Consider the following 25525-nt stretch of genomic DNA (forward strand, 5'->3'; position numbering starts at 1 on the left):
TCTACAGTTACAGTTGTGTCAATATGCTTTAGACCATATAACCACAGCTTGTCTAAAAGGAGGGATCGGTTGATAAAACACATCCTGAGGTGCTTAGGAAACATTGGTTTGGTAATGGAGGGAAGCGTGGGAGGTAGGAATTGTAGAGGGAGACCAAGGTATGAATACAGCAAACAGGTTCAAATGGTGTAGGTTGCAGTAATTATTCAGAGATGAAGAGGACTTTACGGGATATAGTAGTGCTGAGAGCTGCATAGCTGGCAGCCACAAAACTCCTCTGTTTACTATATCTGTTTGTAACGCATTTCGAGTTCTGGGAGCCCATCTTTTCGAAATTAATGGTTAACTTACGTATTACTGTTAACACAAAATTGTTAACAGCTAAGAGTGGTGTTTGGCATTTCCGCTGAAAATTCTGGTGTTCACTTATCTGACGTATGCTACCTCGCAGTCACATCTACGATGTTTACTACACAGTATTGTTGCTGTCAGTCACCATTATCCAGCCGCACGGTAGCTTCAACTGTGTTATGGTCTTCTATGGATACAGTGGAAGAGTAAACAGAACCTAAACGCACAATGAGCCATAGTTACATCGTCTTCTATGACCTCAGATACCGCCATACAGGAATTATCACATTTGAGACAATAAACCGCTATATGTCCACCTTAGGATGACGGAAATTTTTAAGCATAAGAACTGTGCTACATCGTGTAGTACGTTACTGGCCTGTTGTGGCCTGGGGCTAATTTTAACTGTCTCCAACATCAAACATTGAGGAGCTAATACAAGATAAGCAAGTGGAACACTTTTTTCGACTTGTGCAGCACTAAATAGTTTTTAAATATATCACACATCTCACCGACGCACCTGTTAGTAATGCAACAGCCGTGAGATACTTGGCTGGCGTTGCTGGGCTTGAAAGCTGCAGTTGTTTTTCCTGTTTGTGAATTAAAGTTGGATTACTAAAACCCCGTCTTCTGCGAAACACACTGTATTCGTTTTTTCTTTACCCAAGCATGTTTCGACACCTGTAGTATCAACGATCATTTGGACTTTAGAAAAGGCAAAGTCGCAAGAGAAGCAGTTCTTACGCTGCGGTTGATAAAGAAAGCAAGACCAAAGAAAAATCAAGACACGTTCATAGGATTTGTTGTCTTGGAAAAAGCGTTCGACAATGTAAAATCGTGAAAGATGTTCGAAATTACGTGAAAAATAGGGGTAAGCTATAGGGAGAGACGGGTAATATACTATATGTAAAAGAGCCAAGAGGGACTAATAAGAGTGGACGACCAAGAACGAAGCGCTCGGATAAAAAAGGGTGTAAGACAGGGATGTAGTCTTTCGCCCTACTGGTCAATCTATACATCGATCTGTACATCGAAGAAGCAAGAATGGAAGTAAACGAAAGGTTCAGGCGTGGAATTCAAATTCAAGGTTAAAGGATATCAGTGATACATTCGCTGATGACATTGTTGTCCTTCGTGAAAGTAATGGACAGCTACGAAATCCGCTGTACGGAATGAACAGCATAATGAGTACAGAATATGGATTGAGAGTAAATCGAAGAAAGGCGGAAGTAATGAGAAGCAGTAGCAATGAGAACAACGAGAAACTTAACATCAGGCTTGATAGTCACGAAGTAGATGAAGTTTAGGAACCATACCGCCTAGGCAGCAAAATAACCCATGACGGACAGAACAAGGAGGACATCAAAAGCAGACTAGCAATAGCTAAAAGGGCATTCCTGACCAAGAGAAGTCTACTAGTACCAAACATAGGCCTCAATTTGATTAAGAAATTTCGGAGAATATACGTTTGGAGCAGAGCACGGTATGGTAGTGAAACATGGGCTGTGGGAAAACTAAAACAGAAGAGAATAGAATCATTTGAGGTGTGGTGCTACAGACGAATGTTGAAAATTACGTGGACTGATAAGGTAAGGAATGAGGAGGTTCTGCGCGGAATCGAAGAGGAAAGTAATACAAGGAGAATGGACATCTGTTAAGACATCAGCGAATGACTTCCATTGTACTGTAGGGAGCTGTGGAGGGTAAAAACTGTAGAGGATAACAGAGATTGGAACATATCAAGCAAGTAATTGAGGACGTAGGTTGCAAGTGCTACTCTGAGATGAAGAGGTTAGCACAGGAGAAGAATTCGTGGCGGGCCGCATCAAACCACTGAAAAGGCTGATGACTCTAAAGAAAAAAAATGTTATCTACATTGAATAACATTTTCTTTCGATAAAAATATTATACAAAATTCAGGGTTGGTTTTCCATTTCACGCCTAAAAACTATACCATGTGCATTTTTATTTTGTTTTAATAGCTCACCTGAAACTAAATTTAAGACCTACTTTTTTCTAAATCTCGATTGTGTATTTGAAAACGTGTGATACTAGGTGAGAGAGGAGTGAAAACGATTGAAAATCATAGCCTGTGACTGCAAACAACAAAGAGAAGCCACTGTTATGCGAATGGGAAACTTAGCACAAAACATGAACCACTGTTACTCTCGGAAAAAGTATTCAAAAATAACAACTGTGAGAAAGTATCGTTTCAAGTATCACAATACAACCATTTTGCTTACTCGAGAGATCGTTTTGGTGTAGTTAGGGGTAACCAATGGATTAATGGTTTTGTACATCACAGCTTCAGACTTCTAAACTGTGCTGGCAGTACCATTATGATAACGGAAAGAATAGTTTACTACAGCAAACTTCTAACTGATATGAAGAAAACTAAGGCTCCTAGGAAGTTATAGGGATACTTCTCTAATGAGGAGGAAATGAAAAGTTTTTTGGAATATTATATATAACTGGAGCACCACTAATAAGAACTGAATTGAGAATTTTTATTTTCATTTTCATTTATGAAGTATTATCCAAGTGTTAGCATACTTTTCGTGTGAAAATTGGACAGGATTTATTGGTACTGTAAATGTTTAAAGTAGATACACAATTCAGTAAATGCTATGAGTGGAATTTTGGTTTTTCTTAAAACAATAGTAAAATGTTGTTCATTCAGCTTTGAAATCCCGTATGTCACACAGTCTTAAACTTTTGTGTAGGGAATTTTGAAAATAATTAAAGTTGATGTCATACTTCCATGACTCTCCTAGACAAGTATTGATTCTCAGATGCAAAATAGTTTATAAATAGTTTTTAGTTTATCCAGCAATCAGTTTTACCTGTTTTCTCACAAGTTTACGTGGCGTGACTTACAGGGATTCAAAAATATCTGATTGAAATGTAGTTTCAGGTGACTAACAAAATAAAATTAAGAATGCACATGTTATTGTTGTTAGACATAAAACAGAAAAACCAGCCACTAACTTTCCAGATTACTTTCAGAGAAACAAAATGAGACCTACTGCAGATCATAGGTAGGTCTCGAAACAAATTTCGGTATGGAACCGTAAACAGGAATACATTGTGCTCTGCAGAAGGCGGAGTTTTTATAAACCTGAAGTTGCTGGTAATTTAAATTGTAAGTTGTTTAGGTTACAAAAAAAACTAAATATTCCCTTCGGACCATTAGTTCGTTACCTCAAAATTCTCAGTTTGGGATCCTGTAGCATCTGCATAATTTTTAGCCGTAAGCATAGCAATACCAAGGCATTCTAAATAGCACGCAAAAATCAGAGCGTGGGAGGGAGGGGAGAAGGGGTACCACAAAAAATTCATTTTGTTGAACTGTATTAAAAACACGCTTTTTGAAGAGGTACAGATATGTAAGTCGGATCCAAATTCTGAAAATACTTTTTAGGACACTCTTAGCAATAGCGACGCACTATCAATAATGCGTACTACCGACTTTATGACCATCACAAAAGATAAAAAATATTTAAAAAATGCAAATTTCGTTCACTGCTTTGGACCTCTACTCTCAAAACACGGAAGTATAGCCCTGAACCTGGAAATACTGAATACGACATTCGTCAGGGAAAGTAATATCTACTTCTGAGACTTAAATCTTTGGGTTAAGTTTAACTAAAAAATTTAAAACGCTATGGAATACCGTAGAATAATTCATTAAACACAATAAATACACTGCCGGAAAAAAATTAGTACGCCTGGAAAGACATCGATGTTGATCCGATGACGACATACGCCACCTGGGGTTAGGAGATATACTGATAAAGGTTTCAAGCTCGTCCGCCAGCAGATACCGTGGTGGCACAGCTACCAGAGCGCCATCTGTGTCTCCCCTTTGTAGGGAATGCTCGTAGCCAGAGGGCTGAGTGTGGCGCAAACGTGTGAAGCAAGCAGCCAACCGTGCCACAGAGATGCACTCGTGCTTGCTGCAGCCAACTGAGCGATCCTGAAACGGGGGCTGGTCCTTTCGTAGAATTACAAGGTTGGACGTGCTGCGCCAGCTGTGCAACGATGCCGGTACCAGCCGTAGGTGAGATTCTGGACGTCCACACAGTATGGACGCCGTCACAGTCGTCGTACCGTATGGTCAGCAGCGGCGGATCGTACAGCTACCACAGCACAGGTAAGAGGGCATGTGAGTCCTGACGTGTCAACACGAATTACTTGTGATCGGGTTATTAGCAGTGGGAGTACGGGCACACAGACCTGTAGCTCGTCTTGAGTCACACAACAGCATCGACGCGCACGGCTCGACAGGTGCGTCAGAGGGTCAGTTGGAAGATGGAGCGGCGAGCCGAGGTCTTCAACAGTGAAACCAGATTCTGCCTGCACGCGTACGACGTATATCTAGTGACGGCTGTCTCGCACAGTGCATTCGTCCAAGGCACACTGGTCGCATCGCAGGCCTTGTGGTCTGGGGTGCGACGAGCTACAACTCTCGATCACATTCGGCACGTGCAGAATGTTGTTAGACCCGTTCTTTTGCTTTTCTTGCAACAAGAAGGTGATTTGACATGTGGGATAATTGGGTCTACTGCCGGATGTTTGTGTCGCTCTGGCAAAATATTTCGGCCACGTCACACCGGGGAAGAGACAACACATTACATTCAGCGCCAGGCGGGCGCGAACGGCAAAGAGAGCACCCAGCGCCCTCTGGGCATAAATACTGGACAAGATCCTCCAATACGGTAGTCTCAGGTAGCACCTGAAGAAGGCAACGAGTTACGTGGCCGAAATATTGTGCCGGAGCGACACAAACATCCGGCAGTAGACCCGATTATCCCACATGTCAAGATCTCGCCGGGAAAGCCTGAAGAGTTACAACAAGGTGATTTGTTGTTCCAGTAAGATAACGCTCACCCATAGACTGTCTGCGACATTCCAGGTGCTCAGCAAGGCGCGCAGCAACTTCCCTGGCCACTACAATCTCCGGACATCTCTCCAATCGAGCACGTGTCGGATATGATGGGACGGGAAGTGACTCGTGCGTCTCGTTAACCAACAACTCTTACAGAACAACTTGAACAGGTGGATCAGGCGTGGCATAACGTATCCTGGAACAGTATTCGCCATCTACACGATCGACTGGATGCCACAATCAGCGCCTACATTGCCGTCCGTGGAGGCTGCACCATCTATTGTACTGATGTGGGTGTTTGAGCACGGATCGATACCAAGTACCTCACAACCATTGTGCTACTGATCTGCAAATGTAATTATTTCATGTACTCCATATGCAATGTTGCGAAAATAAATCTTGAATGAACTGGAAACCTCTAAAAGGGTGTGCCAGTTTTTTGCGGCAGTGCTTCGTCTCAAAATTTTAAAGTACAACGTAACTGACTACGTTACAATATTTCCAAAAGGTGTAACTGCGAGGCTTAACATTAGGACGTCTTGTACAGTAATATTTTTCATACTAAAATGTAGACTTTCACGGCCGGAAATGTCACGTCCATTATAATTATCCGGACTGTTATGCCGTAGTCGGTTGATGAATTCTGTGTCAATTCCCAACGTTTCGTCCCCGTCTGCGGAGGACATCTTCGAGGGGGTCTGTAGCTCGATGGAAGGTCCAACACACCCACTGGCTCGCTACTGACTGACTGACTGAGCCAGTGGGTGTCTTGGAACTTCCATGGAGCTAAAAAAAAATAAAAATAAAAAAATAAAAAAAAATTAAGAAAAGGTTCAGGATGCGAACCTGCGACCGTAGCGGTCGCGCGGCTCCAGACTGCAGCGCCTAGAACCGCTCGGCCACACCGGCCGGCATCAAGCTACAGACCCCCCTGAAGATGTCCTCCTCAGACGGGGACGAAACGTTGGGAATTGACACAGAATTCATCAACCGACCACGGCATGACAGCCCGGATAATTATAATGGACATGAGTAAGAGTTTTCGTCCACAAAGGCGCTTCGTGTGGGTACGACTGGTTCGTTTCCCTGTACAGTCTGCTGCTCGGAGTTTTTTAGGAAGCCACGCGTCACCCACAGGAACAGCAACGCCCGCGCCGTGATCCTAGCGCGCCAGCTGCCGGCCCGCCGAGTCCATCAGAGGAGCGGCGCGTGACACCGCGGGCCGGCTAATTAGGCGCCCCGCCGCCCCGCCCGTGCTTTAATTAGGCGCCGGCTTTGGGCCGGAGCACAGTTTTGTTTAATTAAGGCGGTCGGCCGGCGCGTGCGCGAGCGCAGCCGGGGAAATGACGGCGCGCGGACCGGGCCACTGACCTGGATGCTGCTGCTGGCCGCCCCGGCTCTGGTGATGCGCTAAAGCCGGCCGCTCCGAGTCCTCCGGCACACGCCCATGGAGCCGCCTGCTCGCAGCCGTCGGCCGACGTGTTCGCCTGCAACAGAGGAAAGCCACCTAAGGGTCTGCGCCGACGAGCAGTCGCCTCTTACTGCTGCAAAATACGCTCTCCCTCTGTCCGATCAGGTCTCGGAAGGTTAGTTAGTTAGTTACGTGTTCCATTGATCAATAGCACGGAAAAACCTTTATGACGTGGAACGCGTCAAATGCACAAGAAATGCGCACAGGAAACAAGCTTTTTTCCCATTTATAGTGTCATACCTAAATACACTCCTGGAAATGGAAAAAAGAACACATTGACACCGGTGTGTCAGACCCACCATACTTGCTCCGGACACTGCGAGAGGGCTGCACAAGCAATGATCACACGCACGGCACAGCGGACACACCAGGAACCGCGGTGTTGGCCGTCGAATGGCGCTAGCTGCGCAGCATTTGTGCACCGCCGCCGTCAGTGTCAGCCAGTTTGCCGTGGCATACGGAGCTCCATCGCAGTCTTTAACACTGGTAGCATGCCGCGACAGCGTGGACGTGAACCGTATGTGCAGTTGACGGACTTTGAGCGAGGGCGTATAGTGGGCATGCGGGAGGCCGGGTGGACGTACCGCCGAATTGCTCAACACGTGGGGCGTGAGGTCTCCACAGTACATCGATGTTGTCGCCAGTGGTCGGCGGAAGGTGCACGTGCCCGTCGACCTGGGACCGGACCGCAGCGACGCACGGATGCACGCCAAGACCGTAGGATCCTACGCAGTGCCGTAGGGGACCGCACCGCCACTTCCCAGCAAATTAGGGACACTGTTGCTCCTGGGGTATCGGCGAGGACCATTCGCAACCGTCTCCATGAAGCTGGGCTACGGTCCCGCACACCGTTAGGCTGTCTTCCGCTCACGCCCCAACATCGTGCAGCCCGCCTCCAGTGGTGTCGCGACAGGCGTGAATGGAGGGACGAATGGAGACGTGTCGTCTTCAGCGATGAGAGTCGCTTCTGCCTTGGTGCCAATGATGGTCGTATGCATGTTTGGGGCCAACACCCGGCATCATGGTGTGGGGAGCGATCTCCTACACTGGCCGTACACCACTGGTGATCGTCGAGGGGACACTGAATAGTGCACGGTACATACAAACCGTCATCGAACCCATCGTTCTACCATTCCTAGACCGGCAAGGGAACTTGCTGTTCCAACAGGACAATGCACGTCCGCATGTATCCCGTGCCACCCAACGTGCTCTAGAAGGTGTAAGTCAACTACCCCGGCCAGCAAGATCTCCGGATCTGTCCCCCATTGAGCATGTTTGGGACTGGATGAAGCGTCGTCTCACGCGGTCTGCACGTCCAGCACGAACGCTGGTCCAACTGAGGCGCCAGGTGGAAATGGCATGGCAAGCCGTTCCACAGGACTACATCCAGCATCTCTACGATCGTCTCCATGGGAGAATAGCAGCCTGCATTGCTACGAAAGGTGGATATACACTGTACTAGTGCCGACATTGTGCATGCTCTGTTGCCTGTGTCTATGTGCCTGTGGTTCTGTCAGTGTGATCATGTGATGTATCTGACCCCAGGAATGTGTCAATAAAGTTTCCCCTTCCTGGGACAATGAATTCACGGTGTTCTTATTTCAATTTCCAGGAGTGTATTTCTATTATCTATCCCATTCCCTTAAATGCCACAAAATTCAAGAATTCATCTACGGCATAGAAGGAGTTGTCAAGGAGATATCATTTCAATTTGTTTATGAAACTATTACTGCTGTCTGTCATACATTTTATTTCATCGGGTAATTTATCAAAAAGTTTTATAGCAGCATATTTTACCCCTTTCTGTGCCAAACGTAGGTTAAGTAAAGGATAGTGTAGGTCTCTCTTTTTTCTGGTATTGTAATCATGAATGTCGCTGTTGATTTTAAACTGGCCCATGTTCAGAAAAAATTTCGTTACAGACTAAATGACTGTGAAGCAGCTGTAAGAATTCCTAACATTTTAAACAGATGCCTACAAGATGTGCGACTACGAACGCCTCACATTATTCTAACTGATTTCTTTTGAGCACTGAAGACCTTTTGCCTAAGCGTTGAGTTGCCCCAGAATATTATTCCGTATGACATCAGAGAGTGGAAGTACGTAAAGTATGTTAGCTTACTAATTTATACATCCTCAAAATTGGCAATTATTCTGATTGCAAAAGTTGCTGAACCTAGTCGCTTTAGGAGATCCAGTTAAGATTCTCATCTATATGTACATCCAAAAACTTAGTATGCTCTACCTTGGCTACTGACCGACCAGAGCCCGGTTCATCCTCGGCCGACAGGTGTGTCTGGATGCGAATGTGGAGGGGCGCGTGGTCAGCACGCCGCTCCTCTGGCCGTTGTCACTTTTCGTGACCACTGTCCCTACTTCTCAACCAAGTAGCTCCTCAATTGGCTTGAGTGCAACCTGCTTCCCAAACGCCCTCGGCAAACCCACCAAGAGCTAGCCAAGCCCTGCAACGCTTACCTTCGCGGAAACGGTGTTGCCACTGCGACAAGGCCGTTGTCATAAAATAAGCTCACCCCCCCCCCCCAAAAAATTTGTCACTCCTAGAGAAACCGTTACACGCATCATTTATTCATTCCAATTTCACCCTGGAATGTTAAACACCTGGATTCGGTTAGGGAGCGAGTCCGTACGGTTGAGCACGTACATAATCATATCCATGTTAAGACACTCACTCAGGATTTGATCGCCCAGTTCCGCCAAATTTTGGTGGATGCTGATATCGGCGTTTTCAGAATGAGGTTTTCACTCTGCAGCGGAGTGTGCGCTGATATGAAACTTCCTGACAGATTAAAACTGTGTGCCGGACAGACACTCGAACTCGGGACCTTTGCCTTTCGCGGGCAAGTGCTCTACCAACTGAGCTACCCAAGCACGACTCACGACCCGTTCTCACAGCCTTTCTTCCAGGAGGCCTAGTTCTGCAAGGTTCGGAGAAGAGCTTCTGTGAAGTTTGGGAGGTAGGAGACGAGGTACTGGCAGAAGTAAAGCTGTGAGGACGGGTCGCGAGTCGTGCTTGGGTAGCTCAGTTGGTAGAGCACTTGCCCACGAAAGGCAAAGGTCCCGAGTTCGTGTCTCGGCCCGGAACACAGTTTTAATCTCTCAGGAAGTGTCATATCGGCCTTTTATTCGATGCTCCATGTCCCACAGATTTTCTGTGGGTTTCAAGAAATCGGTCTTTGTAGGCCAATAGAGATGTAATAAGGTGGGGGAGTGTTCAGAAAAGTAGTCAAGTTTTCATGAAATGTACGTGCAACTGCATGTGTGGACAACCATAAGCTGTATAACGCAATGACGACAATGAAGATTTCTGCCCGTCCGGGACTCCAACCAGGATTTTCCGCTTGTCGCGAGCAGTCACCCTACTATTAGGCTATCCGAGCAGGCTCCACGGCTAGACGCAAACTTCCATATGCCGTCAAAGGCATCTGCAAACTGCGCTTGCACGTTCATTATATATACTCCCGTATGGGGCAGGCCTTTTAATTGAAACTATTGCACACCGTTATCAAGCTGATGGTTGTCCATATTCGCAACTGCGAATACACTTCAGGTACTTCATAACGGTGTAGTCGCCGCAGTTATTACTTCTTCACACACGGATCTGTGTCCGAAGGAATATTGCATCGTACTTCTCAACATCACGGGCACTGCAATGTCGTCTTGAAAAGTAGAGGTATCAGTAGCATACTCGTCATGCAGGCACACCCGGTCATTCAGAATGTTCAAATAAACATACCGGTTCATGTCAGTAACCACATCACCGAGCGGGCCCATCTTTTGTTGAGTAAAACTCCCCCAGAACATCACAAACCCACCTCTGACTTCAACTTGTCCTTGGACACATTGATGATGAAAAGCTTCATTAAGCCTTCGCTGCACTCGACGACGTGCGTCATGTGAATATAGGCAAAAGCGTCATTCGTCTCACGAATAATGGGAGCAGTATGGGCCTAATGAGCCTAGGACACCCCTGCCAGCCCTAGTTGCGCGGTGTAGATAGCAAAGTGTGACACGTAGGAAAAGCTTCAAAATGCCATTGTTTTTATAGCGCACGCAGATATCATTCTTTCCCCGTCCAACAGTGGAGCCAACTAACCACAGTTAATATTTGTTTTTTAAATAGGCATTTGTTCTGGATATTAGATGAGAGTAGGCTGGGATTTCGACACTTTGAATAAGTGTTCGATGGTGGTGGTGGTGGTTAGTGTTTAACGTCCCGTCGACAACGAGGTCATTAGAGACGGAGCGCAAGCTCGGGTTAGGGAAGGATTGGGAAGGAAATCGGCCGTGCCCTTTCAAAGGAACCATCCCGGCATTTGCCTGAAACCATTTAGGGAAATCACGGAAAACCTAAATCAGGATGGCTGGAGACGGGATTGAACCGTCGTCCTCCCGAATGCGAGTCCAGTGTGCTAACCACTGCGCCACCTCGCTCGGTTAAGTGTTTGACAACTGATTAATAAACAACCAGGAATGTATACGTTAATAATCAGGTCGTATTGAGTTACTTAACATGCGTTTTCGTACACTGATGTGACAAAAGTCATGGGATAACGTATGCGCATATACAGATGGTGTACACGAGGCTGGTTCAAATGGCTCTCAGCACTATGCGACTTAACTTCGGAGGTCATCAGTCGCCTAGAACATAGAACTAATTAAACCTAACTAACCTAAGGACATCACACACATCCCTGCCCAAGGCAGGATTCGAACCTGCGACCGTAACGGTCGCTCGGCTCCGGACTGTAGCGCCTAGAACCGCACGGCCACTCCGGCCGGCTTACACGAGGTATAAAACGGCGATGCATTAGTTGAGCTATCATTTGCACACGGGTAATTCACATGAATAGATCTCCAACGTGATTATGCCACACGACGGGAGTTAATGGACTTTGTAAGGAAATGGTAGCTGGAGCTAGACGCATGGAACATTCCGTTTCGGGAATTCTTAGCAAATTCAGTCTTCTGAGATTCAAAATGTCAAAAGTACGCCGAGAACACAAAATTTCAGGCATTACCTCTCGCCGCGGGCAATTCAGTGGCCGGCAGCCTTCACTTGATGACCAGGAGCAGTGGCGTTTGCGTAGAGTTGTCAGTGGTAACAGACAAGCAACACTGCGTGAAATAACCACAGAAATCAGTGTGGGACGTACGACGAACGCATCCGTCGGGAGGGCGCCGCGAAGTTTGGCTTTAATGGACTGCGGCATCAGACGATGGACGCGATTGCAGCACGACATCCCCTGCACCGCCTCTCCTGGGCTCGTGACCATGTTGGCCGGACCGCAGGGGACTGGAAAACCGTAGCCTCGATCAGACTGTAGTTGGCAGGAGCAGATGGCAGCTCTCGAGTGTGGCGCAAGCCCGACAAACCCGTGGACCCAAGTTGTGAACAAGACACTGTGCAAGCTGCTGCTGGCTCTATAATGGTGTGCATAAGACTGAACTGATCGTTGACTGTACATGATTCCGTTCGGCTACTTGGAGACAATTTGTAACCATTCATGGACTTCACGTTCCCATGACAATGGGCCAGGTCACAGGACCGCAACTGTTTGCCATCTGGCTGAAGAACATTCTGGACAATTCGAGCGAATGATCTGTCCTCCGAGATCGCCTGACATGAATTCCAGCGAACATTTATGGGACATAATCGAGAGGTCTACATCTACATCTACATATACATCTACACTCCGCAAGCCACCCAACTTTACGTGCCACTGTCATTACCTGCCTTTCCTTTTCCAGTCGCGTATGGTTCGCGGGAAGAACGACTGTCTGAAAGCCTCCGTGCGTGCTCTAATCTCTCTAATCTTACATTCGTGATCTCCTCGGGAGGTATAGGTAAGGGGAAGCAATATGTTCGATACCTCATCCAGAAACGCAGCCTCTCGAAACCTAGACAGCAAGCTACACCGCGATGCAGAGCGCCTCTCCAGCAGAGTCTGCCACTTGAGTTTGCTAAACATCTCCGTAACGCTATCACGCTTACCAAATAACCCTGTGACGAAACGCGCCGCTTTTCTTTGGATCTTCTCTATCTCCTTCGTCAAACCGACCTGGTACGGATCCCACACTGATCAGCAATACTCAAGTATAGATCGAACGAGAGTTTTGTAAGCCACCTCCTTTGTTGATGGACTACATTTTCTAAGCACTCTCCCAATGAATCTCAACCTGGCACCCGCCTTACCAACAATTAATTTTATATGATCATTCCACTTCAAATCGTTCCACACGCATACTCCCAGATATTTTACAGAAGTAACTGCTACCAGTGTTTGTTCCGCTATCATATAATCATACAATAAAGGATCCTTCTTTCTATGTATTCGCAAAACATTACATTTGTCTATGTTAAGGGTCAGTTGCCACTCCCTGCACCAAGTGCCTATCCGCTGCAGATGTTCCTGCATATCGCTGCAATTTTCTAATGCTGCAACTTCTCTCTATACTACAGCATCATCCGCGAAAAGCCGCATGGAACTTCCGACACTACCTACTAGGTCATTTATATGTTGCTGTGGTTGTGGTGTTCAGTCCTGAGACTGGTTTGATGCACCTCTCCATGCTACTCTATTCTGTGCAAGCTTCTTCATCTCCCAGTACTTACTGCATCCTACATCCTTCTGAATCTGCTTAGTGTATTCATCTCTTGGTCTCGTTCTACAATTTTTACCTCCATGCTGCCCTCCAGTACTAAATTGGTGATCCCTTGATGCCTCAGAACATGTCCTACCAACCGATCCCTTCTTCTAGTCACGTTGTGCCACAAACTCCTCTTCTCCCCAATTATATTCAATACCTCCTCATTAGTTATGTGATCTACCCACCTTATCTTCAGCATTCTTCTGTAGCACCACATTTCGAAAGCTTCTATTCTCTTCTTGTCCAAACTATTTATCGTCCATGTTTCACTTCCATGCATGGCTACATTCCACACAAATACTTTCAGAAACGACTTCCTGACACTTAAATCTATACTCGATGTTAACAAATTACTCTTCTTCAGGAACGCTTTCCTTGCTATTGCCAGTCTACATTTTATATGCTCTCTACTTCGACCATCATCAGTTATTTTGCTCCCCAAATAGCAAAACTCCTTTACTACTATAAGTGTCTCATTTCCTAATCTAATTCCCTCAGCATCACCCGAATTAATTCGACTACATCCATTATCCTCGTTTTGCTTTTGTTGATGTTCATCTTATACCCTGCATTCAAGACACTGTCCATTCCATTCAACTGCTCTTCCAAGTCCTTTGCTGTCTGTGACAGAAATACAATGTCATCGGCGAACCTCAAAGTTTCTACTTCTTCTCCATGGATTTTAATACCTACTCCGAATTTTTCTTTTGTTTCCTTTACTGCTTCCTCAATTTACAGATTGAATAACATCGGGGATCGGCTACAACCCTGTCTGACTCCCTTCCCAACCACTGCTTCCCTTTCATGTCACTAGACTCTTGTACCTGCCATCTGGTTTCTGTACAAATTGTAAATAGCCTTTCGCTCCCTATATTTTACCCCTGCCATCTTCAAGAATTTGAAAGAGAGTATTCCAGTCAACATTGTCAAAAGCTTTCTCTAAGTCTACAAATGCTAGACACGTAGGTTTGCCTTTGCTTAATCTTTCTTCTAAGATAAGTCGCAGGGTCAGTATTGCCTCACGTGTTCCATTTATATATATATTGTGAAAAGCAATGGTCCCATAACACTCCCCTGTGGCACGCCAGAGGTTACTTTAACGTCTGTAGACGTCTCTGCATTGAGAACAACATGCTGTGTTGTGTTTGCTAAAAACTCTTCAATCCACCCAGACAGCTGGTCTGATATTCCGTAGGCTCTTACTTTGTTTATCAGGTCAGTTTATGCACGAAACCCTGCGCCGGTCACACTTTCGCAATTGTGGACGTTTATAGAGGCAACATGGCTGAGTATTCCTGCAGGGGACTTCCAACGAACTGTTGTGACCCTACCACGCCGAGCTGCATGCAGACGTCTTTTTACAATGCACAGCCCTGGCCGTGTCAGGGTAGCTTTCGTCCTGCCCCCACAGAAGGAAGAGCGCAGCGCCGACCACATCAGAACGGAGGGGGCGTTATAGGAGGACAGCGTGCGGCCGCCCCGTTTGCAGCGGGGGGCGGCTCCCCCGGTATCCGGATGTGAGCGGCGGCTGTGTCGGGCGACACGCCCCCCGCCCCCGCCGCCCGGCGCCTGCGCGGCGAATCTCCGCGGCAGCTCAGCTCGCAATTCGCCGCGGCGGCGTCGGCGTCGGCGGCGGCGCCGCTAATGAGACGCGGGCCGCGGCAGGTGGGCGGCCAGGCCCGGCCGCGCCCCTCCGCCTCCACCTCTGCTCTTCCTGGTACACCTGCCGCAAACCGGCCGGCTCTTCCGCCCAACCGCCTCATTCTCCCGTGTGTACACTACACGTATCGGACTGTTCTGGCGCACAGTCGGTCATTTGCACGATTGGCAGCACACCAGCTCCAGGCTCCTCAACGTTACTATTCCTTCCCTGCTATGGCTGATAGTTGCTTCCCGGGTGGCAGGTGGACAGTCGCTAACGCCTGCCTAAAATGTCGGATATGTTATTAGCGAACAACAGTTTAACATCTCGCGTAGAATAGAGACCACGTCAAACATACCTAAAATATTAGAAAGTAGTACTAAGCCACTGAACTTCCGTTCACTATCAGTTACATATTTCTATCAGTTACATATATTTATAGCAGAGCACTGGAGCGTACTCTCAGTTCAAACATCGTTACCTATCTTGAATACAATAATATTCTTCATGGGAATCATCGTCGATTATGCGAAACTGAACTCGTACTCTCAATATACGGACCATGGACAACGTATCAGTTTATTACTGTGTTTACAGACTGTCGCAGTGTTATAACTGAATATTATATCAACGGGTTATGAAGACGACAAAGTTCCGTGGCCCATGTAACCAGGTTCACGACATTAATGAAGTCTGGAGGCAGTACATCACACTCGACTTGAGCCTGTAGACACTGAAGTAATACGTACTGTTTTCCGGAGCCTGTAACAGTGCTATACGTTAAAGACTTAGACGACTATATTAGTTGCAACCTTGGTGTTTTCACAGATTACGCGGGACTGTGCGCAAATTATGTCCCCTAAAAGTTGCTATGAGTTTCTGTGAGACCTCGCCAAGATATAAACCTGATCCCAAGACTGGTAAGTTGCTCTTGTTGCACAAAAATGTAAACCTATGCACTTCATGAAACCTGAAAGTGTGCTATCCTTTCACCGTAAGGTTACTGCGTAACAACTAAAGACTAACATGCCATTGGAAGTTGCATAAAAAGCAACTGTCTGTCAGTACCAGACTGCTGCTCCAAGCTGTGAAATCTGTATTACGCTATGTCACCTAGCATGTGCGAAGAAGTGCCGTGCGGGTGGCGGCAGCCTCGTCAGACAGGCTCGTAACTGTAACACAAATGTTGCAAATTCTACCTGGAGGACTCTCGAAGACAGACGCCTCTAATCTCACGGGAGACTCCCCAGAAAAGTTCAAGAATTGTCTTTCAAAGCGGAAACTACGAATATTCCTCAGTCTCCATACACCCATCCCAAAGAGAACAGGCAGATAAAATTAGGCAAACAATAACTCCCGCGGATTTCTGCCAATAAAGAGAACACCAAATTGTATACACCCCTGACATCAAATCGAGTGCTTTGTTTACAGACGAGACTGCCTTCACAGAGGAAGGTACGATCAGCAGCTACAGTAGAATTTTCCACTAGGCGGCAAATCCCACGGTAACTCGTGTGTTCCAACGCCAACAGAGATTTACCGTAAATGTGTGGTTGGGCTGTTGATAAACTATCCATATACTGATATTTTTCCAGTAAGTATATATATATATATCCGCGATAATTTTCCCCGATATATTGATATCGAAATGCCGATATCGAGTGCCGATATTTTTATTTTATATTATATTTTTTTGCAGTTTTCGGTAAATATCTGAAATTGCTCTTTTGAAACTATAGTAGAACACAATTTTGCTTTCACTGTGTGAAGGGGTCTTACTATTTTTTGAGCTTTTATCACGTACAGTCTTTCTCTCTGACTGTGTCAAACAAGTACAAGTGGGAAGAAGAAGAAGTTCGATTTCTCCGGGAGAGGGGGGGGGGGGGGGGGGGCTGTTGTGGTGTGAATAGAATAACAAGACTTCCGATGTGAAGAAATAGCACACCAGTTGCGTTAAAGATTGATTTTTAATGCAACTAGTGTGCTCTTTATTCGAACTGGCATTCTTCAAAAACTGTTGCTGAAAATGATGAACGAAAATCTAAATGACACGACTGGTCTTTGGGGTGGGCGAAGACGTGTGAGAAGAAATGATGACGTAATCGGCGCTCGGCGCTACCAACAGAAACTGAAACTTTTAACTCGACCCGCAATTCTGACAGTACAACTGCTGTGTGGCTGGTGTTTACAGAAATGAAAAAACAAGGATGTCGACATGAAGTGTTCCGGACGAGTCCGGTATGTGGCGAAACGGCCGGCCGAAGTGGCCGTGCGGTTAAAGGCGCTGCAGTCTGGAACCGCAAGACCGCTACGGTCGCAGGTTCGAATCCTGCCTCGGGCATGGATGTTTGTGATGTCCTTAGGTTAGTTAGGTTTAAGTAGTTCTAAGTTCTAGGGGACTAATGACCTCAGCAGTTGAGTCCCACAGTGCTCAGAGGCATTTTTTGTGGCGAAACCGAATGACGTACCCATCGGACAGCTTCTATTGTCCCGCTTACAGGCAGTTACCATTTTTAGCAAAGTGGTTATCGTGAAGCGTGAACGCGCACAGTTTCCCTTTTAATTCCTGTTCTAAGGGGGATAAGCAGGCTGCTAGCTTGGTGATGTACAAATAAATATGCAGGCTGCTGTTTCTTACGATCATCTGATTTGGCTGTAACTTCTGCTTAACGTGCTCCGTGGAGGAAATTACCGCATCGTTGTTTTGGAGGTACTGCTGGAAATGTTTGAGAACGTCTTGCTAGCAGCCAAGCAACGATTTTGATTCCAGAATGACGGGACTCTACCATAGTTTCTCTTTAGTGTCAGAGGACCATCTTCTGCCTAGTTGTTGACTGAGACAGGTGTGGGCCAGTAGTGTAGCCGCAACGTACCCCCGATATAGCTCCTACGAAATTCCTTTTGTGTGAAGGGAAGTGAAGGGAGGTGGGTGGGGGGGGGGGGGGGGGGCGAGAATGAATCGTTTGGTGTACGAAACACCGACAGACACTCCAGGCAGCTCAGCTGCTGACATCCGGATACGGGGCCTCCTGCTATTCCAAATGGGACAGACGTACGGTGTCAGCTCTTCCTGTCATAGTACCCAACTTTAATACGGTCTCGGGTGCTACTCGTATTACGTATGACAGCAGGAGCACTCACGTGGCTATCCCGCGCACACTGACTGCAAAACTGTACGCCAATCTGGTGATTCGATGTGCTGTGCTACCATTCATGAACAGCATACCAGGATAACACTCTCCCACATACCGCTGTTGTAACCCAACATGCTCTACAGGGTGTCGACTTGTTGCCTTGACCTGCTCGAGCACCAGATGTGTCTCCAATCGAGCACATACGGGACATCATCATACGGCAAATCCAGCGTACTCCACAGCGAACATGACCGTCCCTGTACTGGTCGGCTAAGTTCGACAGGCCCGCATCTCGTGGTCGTGCGGTAGCGTTCTCGCTTCCCACGCCCGGGGTCCCGGGTTCGATTCCCGGCGGGGTCAGGGATTTTCTCTGCCTCGTGATGGCTGGGTGTTGTGTGCTGTCCTTAGGTTAGTTAGGTTTAAGTAGTTCTAAGTTCTAGGGGACTGATGACCATAGATGTTAAGTCCCATAGCGCTCAGAGCCATTTGAACCATTTGAACCAAGTTCGACAGGCACGGAACTCCATCCACAAACTGACATTCGACGCCTGTACAACACAATGCGTGCACGTTTGTATGTCTGCATGGAACAGTTTGGTTGTTACGCCGGTTATTAATGTTTGACATTTGCAATGGCGTGAGTCGTGCTTGGGTAGCTCAGTCGGTAGAGCACTTGCCCGCGAAAGGCAAAGGTCCCGAGTTCGAGTCTCGGTCCGGTTTTAATCTGCCAGGAAGTTTCATATCAGCGCACACTCCGCTGTAGAGTGAAAATCTCATTTTCAGAATCTCAAATGGCTCTGACCACTATGGGACTTAAATTCTAGGGTCATCAGTCCCCTAGAACTTAGAACTACTTAAACCTAACTAACCTAAGGACATGACACACACCCATGGCCGAGGCAGGATTCGAACCTGAGACTGTAGCGGTCGCGCGGTTTCAGACTGAAGCGCCTAGAACCGCTCGGCCACTCCGGCCCACAAAATTTCATTCTAATGGCTTATCTCGCTTGTAGTCTTGCAATGTCAGTCACTACAATATGTTAAGTTTGACAAATGTGTTCCCGTAATTTTATTACTCTAAAGTAATTATTTTTCAGTGTTGCGATTTTTTCCGTCACTGAGCAGCAGGAAAGAGAACGCTAGAAGTGTCTAGGGGGTCATATGGTCAGCGCTGTGCCCTTCTCCGTAAGACAGGCCTGCGGAAAAAATCGTCCTCATTTGGAATCGACAATGATGTTGCAGATCGCTACGGATAAAAGACCGAAGGGATGACGGAACTGTGTTCTGAAAGCGACTAATCTGGCCGCTGAAGCGGAACCCACACAATGGGCGAGCTGGAGGCAGAGGCATCTCCGGCGGCCGGTAACAGACCCCGCGCGGTATCGGAAGAGCAGCCGGCCGCCCCGAGCCTTTGTTGGAGCGCCGAGACAATGGCGAGCGCGGGTGGGCGGGGTCTCGCCGTCGCCGGACACTGGCCGCGCTTCTTCGGTCCAGTTATTAAATATAAAAGCGCCTGCAGCGGCGCATCTGCACACCCCAGATGAGTATCTAGCGGACGCGGCGGTCCACCTCTCTCTCTCTCTCTCTCTCTCTCTCTCTCTCTCTCTCTCTCTTCCTCGCTCTCTTCCGTGCCTCCCCCTCCCTGCGCGCCTCTTTCACCCTGACTCAGCGAATCTCCACTACTGCGGGTCGCCTAGCAGCTAAATAATGACGGCGGAGCGCCGACAAAAAGACATTTCTCTCGCGGACCGCTTTTGTCGGAAATTAATAAACCTCTCCGGCGGAGAAAACAGCGAGTCACGGAACGTCAACAATTGTAAACAGGTCTGCTGGCGGACATTCCGACCCCGCCAGCGGCGCAGGTGACAAGACGGCGGCGAGAGACCGGCCCACTCTGGATCGCATTCTGCCGCGCAAACACGGCAGCGGCGACAATGGGCGGACACCTACGTGGACGGCGGCGCAATCCCCGTTCACGGTGACCGCAGTCAATTATTTATTTTGCGTCCCCTGTAAACGAGTACCTTTGTGCCCGCCCGTTATTGCGGCCGGACGAGAAGCGTGCGACCCGATTTGGGCTGTCCCCAATCTCCACGAAAGGGGCGGGCTCTAAGGGCATTCCGGCGGAGGAGCGGCGTGAAGACGTCTCGCTAGGCTGGCAGCTTGCTTCTTTTTGTACCACCAGAGAAGCTGCTCATCACACCGTACTCGACAAACTCGGCTTCCTGTACGTACTTTGTTTCCCGCATTGCTGTGCAATGCGCGATTGTAGCAGTGAGACCATAAATACTTCCCCACAAATTCTTCTGGAAAGCAGCCTTAAAGTTGTATCTGCCGAACTCCCGACCTTTTGCAGCCAAGGAAAATCAAATATTTTGCATTTCTTATCCCTTACAACTGCCTTTACCGTGACCACATATTAAGACACCAGATGACGTTCGCTATCTAAGACTATTAATAATGCCTGGGAACTGATGGAAACTGCCTACGGCAGTTCTTATTTTTAGGTGACGAGATGATATCTCCATTGATCAATACTGCCGGACTGAATTGCCGTGGTCCATATATAAAACTTCTTCTCCTTCCTGACGTTTCGTTGCCTGCTGCGGGCAACATCTTTTGAGGTCGCCGACTCACCTCACAAGATGTTGCCCGCAGTAGGCAACGAAACGTCAGGAAGGAGAAGAAGTTTTATATATGGACCACGGCAATTCAGTCCGGAAGTTTTAATTAATGAAGACGCCGGCCGTGAAAGCTTACATGTTATGATAAGGTGAAATCTGTAGAGACAGGCGACTGATATATGCACGTATTGACGTGGAGTGGCCAGCTTAGCAGTATGACACTTCTTCTTTTTCTTCTGGCTTTGTCCCGCATTGGCGCAGGGTCCGCACGCTTATCAAGGGATGATTTAGAGGGGAACCGGACGGCCTCCGTGCCGCCACCCCGTTACACTTCAGGACGGAATTGTGTACCACGACTCTCTGCCGGTAGTGTCCGAAAGTTTCCTAAATGTTTGCGAATCGTGTAAATGACCCAGGACTTGGGTGCCGGCTGCTTTCACATAGTGCGATGTGGGAAACCAACCCGCTCAGCGCCCCCCGACCCGAAAGCAGCGCTTTAACACTCTCGGATGTATGAGCTGGTCGACATGACACTTATATATGTATTAAGAGAACATTTGTTTGTTTTAGTGTACAGGTATGTGGTTCCTTAACAGCCTTTTCTCCTTCGTGTAATTTCTTACCAACTCTACAAATTCGGTCGTTGTTTCTCTATGTTTACTGCATCTCCATGGATTACGACTATCGTCAAGAACGGTGCAGGGCAGAGGGACTCACAATTCTGTTTGCTCATTAATGCTACCGACAAGAGATATTCTATTCACCTTTCGTCCTTCGTGTCGAGCAGCTACGAAGCTTCGCAGTCCAAACTTCGCAAACCTGTCGAGTAATTAAATATTATGTATGTTACATATACTTGTTGATAGGACAAATGCACATTTTGATCAAAGTTTTGCCTCGTCTGCTTATTACGGACTAGGAGCCGCAGAAGCAAAAGAATATTGCGCTAAGGATAATGTGAAGACGGCAACTAAACACCGATTTTGAATAGCCTGAGTAGTTACGCGAAACATCTTTAATATTGCTGTACTTGAAACTAGAGAGCGTTCGCTTTCGCCTGAACACAGACTGGCGTGGTAACACTTCCACGTAAGAGATTGTCTTGGAAATTTCGCTATTGTCTGCGTCGAATCGATTTTACTTCTGACTGATGACTCAGAGGAACATGAGTGGACAGCTGCTTAGACATTGTTGGCGGTTAACAGTAACGCATGAAGTCCACAGTGATCGAGGTCTAAAACGCGGGCGAATCATTTCTGGGAAAAATAGTAACTGGTGAGGACACTCGCTGTTATCAGTACAAACCTACCACAAAACGACAAACTGCAGAAATTTGCATCGAAGGTCAACGCTTTTACAACATAACTGACATTCAGTCCAATGAGTTAACAACATCCTAAAGAAAGACGTGCGTGATAGTCTTACGTGCTTGTATGAACGTTCTGTGCGTTGTACTCAAGTGGAAGGAAACTGTGTAGAGCACCTGAACCAATTTAAATCAGCATCTTAACTTTTTTCTGTTTTTAATTAATGCAATGTCTAAACCTTTTGGACAGACGGGGTATGCTTCACCAAATGCCAAACCTCTTAAGAGTCTTTTATGGAATGGAGGCATGTCATTCCGTCAATTGTGATACGTTTACTACATAGAAATATTAAGGTTACTATTCTACAGGAAGGTATCAGTTTTCTCCTTTCGTTTCGTACTTACAAAAACACAGCTCTACACTGCCAAGGCATTCGCGAGCTCAATTTAAAGGTCTGAGAAAGACAAGACAAGTGACATCCGCTAGGGAGTTACCTAGAAAATATCGCAGTACTTTTGCCCTGCATTCATACATTTTCATTGATTTCGGGGCTGACTTCCACCTATGCAGCAAGGTCAGCTAATGACGACATAACCGTGTTGAGCAAAAGTCTGAGGTCACTTTGTAGTATTGTGCAGGAGGCGTGTGAAACGGCCGCTGACGATTAGCACCAAAGAACGCTTTTTACCTGCTGGGAAGCGTTTTCTAACGTCTTTCTCGTTTTCATGTCACCAGACTCCCTATTAGTATTATATAGGCTTCGTATTCATATTAGATCTTTTTAAGTGAATAGCCATATTACACTAGCTTCCATTGCTTTATTTCTGTCATTGTGGAACGCAAAAGCACTTGCTTAGCGGGTACGTCTTAAAGAAGGGGTCCCTGCCGATAACGTGTCAACTTTCATATATGCATTACCGGGAACTGAGACATTCACATAAAAGACGACATTCAGGATACGGTTCATTTACGCTGGTAGGTAGAAAACTGGTTGACTGACGGAAGTAATGGGATAGCGATACACACGCATACAGGTGGCAGTAGGATCGCGTACACCAAATATGAAAGGGCAGTAAATTGGTGAAGCTGTCATTTGTAGCCAGATGGTTCGCATGAAATGGTTTCCGACATGATTGTGGCCCCACAACGGGAATTAACAGACTCTGAACGCAAAATGGCAATTGGAGCTACACTCATGGGACACTCCATTTTGGAAATCGTCGGGGAATTCAACATTCCGAGAGCCACAGTATCAAGAGTGCCGAGGGTACCAAATTTCAGGCTTTACCTCTCACCACGGACAATGCAGTGGCCGACGGCCTTCACTTAACGATCGAGAGCAGCGGTGTTTGCGTAGAACTGCCAGTGCTAAGAGACAAGAAACACGGCGTGAAAAAGCCGCAGAAATTAATGTAGGACTTTCGACGAACGTATACCTTAGGACAGTGCGGAGAAATTTGACGTTAATGGGTTTTGGCAGCAGACGACTGACGCGACTGCCGTTACTAACTGCACAACACTGCCTGCAGCACCACTCACTGGCTCGTGACCGTATCAGTCGGACCATAGACGACTGGGAAACCGTGGCCTGGTCAGGTGATTGTCGATTTCAGTTGGTAAGAGCTTACAGTAGGGTTCGAATGTGGTACAGACCCCACGAAGCCGTGGACACGAGCTGTCCAAGCCGGTAGTGGCCATGTAGCGGTGTGGGCTGTGTTTACATGGAATGGACTCGGCCATCTGCTCCAACTGAACCGATCATTTACTGCAGATGGTTATATTGGGCTACGATTTTTCGATTCATAAATCGCTATTGTTGAAATTGTGAAGGAAAAAGGAACGCAGGAACGAAAATTAGAACATCGAGATTGTACTTCACGTTTTAAGTGGACTTGACTGTAGACTGTCCACAGTAAGATACTGCAAGGTAACTTCTGTTTGATTTAAGAGGGATACATGTAAAAAGAAAATATCATTGTACAAGGGACACATTCTCACGAAGACAGTCCCGTTCTGTAAGGTTCAAATGGCTCTAAGCGCTATGGGACTTAACATGTGAGGTCATGAGTCCCAAACCTAACTAATCTAAGGACATCACACACACATCCATGCCCGAGGCGCGACTCGAACCTGCGACCGTAGCAGTCGCGCGGTTCCGGACTGAAGCGCCTAGAACTGCTCGGCCACAGCTGCCGGCCCAGTTTCCTAAGCTCACTGCCATTAAAGAAAAGGCGAGGATCGAGGAATTCATTGTGGCCTTCAAAGAATAACAAGGATACTTTTGTAAAGATTCTGAGGACACTGTCAGTCTCACATCTGTTGCCGAGCTGTTTTCTTGAGTTAAAAGCTCCCCTGCGCATGCGCAGGTGTAACTGATTGACCTGCAAGGTGATTCCAGGTTTAATGACAATTCTTTCTCAGTTAAAAATGTCCAGGACATTTATAGTACCTTCCTCAGGTATAGCATCCAAATGTACATAATGAGGCTGCAAAAGTGCTACAACATTTCGATCAACATGTTTGTTTGAAAGACCATTCTTGATCTTGGCACTACATAAGTGACGATTGTGTGGAAACTTGAGAGCGAAGCTGTGCAAGTGATTCCATCTTGTCTGTATGCCGACAATCTGAACGAGATAACTGTTATATTTAGTCTTCAGCGCGCCGACTATAATCAAAGAATACTGAAAATCTGTTTCCTCTGTGACCTATGTTGTTGAGAAATACGAAATATAAAAGCAAGTAGTATGCAGTGCGACTGCGCTGCCATTTAAGTGCGGCGCGTTCGCAGTTTCCTCTCTCCCCCCTCCTCCTGCTCAGACAGTGTGGTGCGACAGTGGGGAGAATGTGAAGCGAGGCTGACCCCCTTGGCCGCCCCTCTGCTTTTGTAAATAAGAATTAATACGTTTTCATGCATGATGGAAATCCAGCACAATTCAGTCTTAGCGTTCAAGACGCGATGATTGGTATCTGCCATGACAGACGGTTAGGTAGAGAAGGACCAGTTCCATCGCCTGCTCGTTTTCCAACCGCAATCTTTTAATATATTAGTATATGCGTCGGCACGTCAAACAATTTGTTTAAGCAGCATACCATCCGGATGCAGAAATTCTTAATCGACGGGTCATAGAAGCTGCAAAACCATTCGAAACCATTCGTGATTCGACGTGTGCATGCATATTTAGAACCATGAGGAGGACGTTTCGAGCATTTATTATGAGTTTGAATGTTGATGAACTCGAATCATCTAAATTGTAAACTTCCATAATAATCTAAAACGAAGGATTTTCGAGAATATACACTACTGGCCATTAAAATAGCTGCACCACGAAGATGACGTGATACAGACCCGAAATTTAACCGACAGGAAGAAGATGCTGTGATATGTAAATGATTAGCTTTTCAGAGCATTCACACAAGGTTGGCGCCGCTAGCGACA

General features: G+C 46.8%; 1 protein-coding gene across 1 annotated transcript in view; it reads right to left on the reverse strand.

Moving 5' to 3' along the window:
• LOC124596588 (transcriptional regulator ovo) overlaps positions 1 to 25525 on the reverse strand; it is an 858575-nt gene that overhangs the window by 118635 nt on the left and 714415 nt on the right. Inside the window, exon 3 of the mRNA XM_047135781.1 lies at positions 6611 to 6726. The gene's annotated coding sequence lies outside the window, so the exon portion shown is untranslated. The remainder of the gene's footprint in view (positions 1 to 6610; positions 6727 to 25525) is intronic.

Source organism: Schistocerca americana, chromosome 2, assembly GCF_021461395.2.
Source record: "Schistocerca americana isolate TAMUIC-IGC-003095 chromosome 2, iqSchAmer2.1, whole genome shotgun sequence".
NCBI classification, from domain to species: Eukaryota; Metazoa; Arthropoda; class Insecta; order Orthoptera; family Acrididae; genus Schistocerca; species Schistocerca americana.